This window comes from Nothoprocta perdicaria, unplaced genomic scaffold (assembly GCF_003342845.1).
Source record: "Nothoprocta perdicaria isolate Ctin4 unplaced genomic scaffold, notPer1 scaffold_40, whole genome shotgun sequence".
NCBI lineage: Eukaryota > Metazoa > Chordata > Aves > Tinamiformes > Tinamidae > Nothoprocta > Nothoprocta perdicaria.
In genome coordinates this window covers 3,717,618-3,720,665 of record NW_020455644.1, presented here as the reverse complement: position 1 = coordinate 3,720,665, position 3,048 = coordinate 3,717,618, and the positions used below count along the sequence as shown (strand labels likewise).

The following is a 3,048-nucleotide window of genomic DNA, read 5'->3' as shown; positions in this document are numbered from 1 at the left end:
GACTCTTAGCTTTCTCCAAATGTGAGTTTCTCTTTGTCTCTTTCAGACAGGGCAATTCCATCCTGATCTATTGTCTTTACTGTCTCTTAGGAAATTTGATTTGGAGAATCACAAAACTTGCATTATTTAATTGATAGAGGAAGGAAAATCAGAAATGTCATGCTAATAAACTGGGCTTGTTTTGTCAGGGCGAGAGGACACAGAAAATAGCCAGCTTTCCAGTATCATAGCTATCATGCTGCAAGCCTTCCTGCCTCACAGCAATAAAAGCAGAGCTAACAAATGAGTGGGTAGGGGGAGTATCTTCCATGATTTTTCATTTTCTTAATTTGATAGGAATCTTTGGAGCTGCATTTTTTTCATTTCAGCCTGAACAAGGGATGTCACGTGTAGGTAGAATTTTAGTTTTTACCCACTTTTTCAAGAATTGTATTTAACTCCTGTACAACAATTTACTCATGAAGTTAATTGCTCTTTTATTTTACAGTGACCTTGCGTGCATTTCGTATCTGAAGAAATTTTCTAATTTAGAAGCACAAAAGAGGATGAAAGCGGCAGTGTTACTACCCGAGTCACATGTTGGAAAAAAAAAGTGCTTATGTTAAATTATAGGCTGCTGAAGCTGGGACCAAAGATAACATTATTAGAGTTTTGCAATAAGTATGATTAATGGGACAACAGGGGTGTCATTTGGGCCCCCTCTTGTGTATATACCTTATTTATTTTCATGGTTAGGGTTTCTTCATTCAAACCAAATGTATACGTGCATTTTCTTTGAACCTCCCTCTTTCTCCCTGTATTTCAACACTGAAAATGTATTGTCTAAAAGGTTTGTGTTTTCTAATATTATCTAAGTCCACTCCGGCAGCATTTTTGGAAAAGGAGGAACCTCCCCTCCTGTATTCCCCTTTTCTCTGATTAAGGTCTTTAAGGTTGAGGTGAATGTAGGTTATTCTTCATAATAGAAAATATCACCAGAGATAGGAGAAGAAAAATAGTTAAAGAGCACAGTCACTACATACCAGTAGGACCTGAAATGCTAAGAGTTTTTGTCTGTACTTATGTCTCTGATCAAGAAGTTTATCACTGTATCAAGAAGTAAGTTATAATAGCAAAAAGGAGGACTTGATCCATCTGAAATGTGAAATATTAATGTTGTTTCCTTACAGGTCTGGGAAACTCTTACATATTAGCAAGCTTAGTATTTCATAACACATAAGAATATTTAACAAACGGGGAAAAACACATAAAGTACTCTTCCTGTGAGTGGAGGAAAAAAAAAAAAGACCTTTTGTGCCTGTGACTACCAAATGTTTTCTGTTAATAACTGTGTGTACAGAGGATAGTCGATTGTGACCCAAGTTCTAACACGAATGATGTGACCCTGACGTTCTCCCCTGTTTCCAACATCTCTCTTGCTTGTTGTGACCGCTGCATTTGGGAGTTGGGGCTTCACAGGTAGCGGCAGAGGTTTTGGTCTTGATGCTGTTGAATGATATTTAATGGATTCTACATGTCTGCAAATCCCACTGGGGTTTTACTAAAATCATTTTACATCAAAATTTAGACTGGTGCCCGGTGCCTTTTCGCTCAGCAGTCAGCAAAATCCTGTTTGCTCACCAGACAAGCTTGTGCTGAGGTGGCACCTCAGCTTCAAAATCCTAAAAATCAGTTCACAATCCCTTTCCCTCCCTCTCTATGCAACGAATAAAGCAGGAAGGGCTGCTTCTCTAACCTGCCATCCATAAAATACGTGGTGCAGGCACGCGTGCTCTCCGTGGATGGGTATTGAAAGGTCCTTTCCCTGCTGCAAGCCCAGCTGCCTTCCCTTCACTTAAAATCTAGTGTTTGTTCTGGCATTACGTTTGTAAAAACAATTTTAATGTTAGGACATTGGTAATATTATGTCAAGCTGGCCAGGAGTCTGTCCCAAGAAGCGCAGCGGGTTGTGATCTGTCACAGTGACGTCTTGTTGAGGGATTCTGCTTTTTAAGAGAATAAAATAAAGAGCCTTGGCTTTCTGACCCCTGTGTGGAAGTACATCCTCCTTTGCAGATCAAGGCAACTCTGGAAATTTCTGCAGCCTGAGCTTCTTAAATGCGTTCCAAGATGCATATCCACACAGTGCAAAGGGGCTGGCTAGGTGCTGAAAGCAGCATAATGTGCCAGCCTGGGCTGGGTCCAGCTCAATAAATCTAGCCCCGGGAGCTGTTGTGTGCTTTCCCTTTCCCAACACCAATACAGTCCTATACCAGTAACTCAGCAAAAGGCTCAGATAATTCTCTGTCGATGCCATCTATGTATTTGGGTTTAGGTCTCACATAAACTGATGAGTGAATAGAAAATTGAACCAGGCTTCTCTGGAGCAGGTCTCAGAATGTGTCTGGGAACCCGACTTAGCTCTTGAGTGTATGCAAGAGAAGGAGGTAGGAATTGCTTTAAAATTTAGACTCGATAAAACTGAGGGAGAACAGGAGGAGGTTCATCTCAATTTCTGGCAGGTTGATCCAGAGCCCCTTACCTCTGCATTTTGTAAGTAGCCAAGACGTGAGTGTATTTTTGCTTGCCTAGGATGCCTGTCAAATTGCCGAGCTGGGAAATGAGATGTGCACCGGGTTTTGACATCAGTGACAGCTCAAGGAAGGGAGCGGTGTGATTTCGGTACCACATGACACGGCTTTACTATATTTTAGCAGCTGGCTTAGAGTAAGGGTTTCTTCCACTTCACTGCCAGCATCCTCTCCCAAGGAAATCGGCGGGGACTCTGGCAAATAGCTTTGTCCTTTCTCAAATAGGCTGTGCACTTAATAAAACGAGTCACAGGCATCCCATTAATTGTCCAGATAATTAGCTTTAGGCAATCTGGCATTTCATCTTTGTCTCCGAGTTAATCTCAGCTAGTTTCAGTTCCCTCGCTGGCATGTATAATTCCTCATCTATTTTGACATTTCTCTGTCACATTAACATTTATCATATTTCAGTTCCCCTAGACTCAAGCAAGCTTTAATCAGTCTTACTGCTTTGCGACTCACTTATGCTACATAAAAC

At 41.2% G+C, this 3,048-nt stretch overlaps 1 long non-coding RNA gene across 1 annotated transcript; it reads left to right on the top strand.

Annotated features, from left to right (window-relative positions):
* The first annotated feature begins 336 nt into the window (after window positions 1-336).
* LOC112952644 lies at window positions 337-1,443 on the top strand. The gene is made up of 2 exons (XR_003250443.1): window positions 337-389; window positions 488-1,443. It is a non-coding gene; the product is annotated as an uncharacterized LOC112952644 (long non-coding RNA).
* The last annotated feature ends 1,605 nt before the right edge of the window (window positions 1,444-3,048 follow it).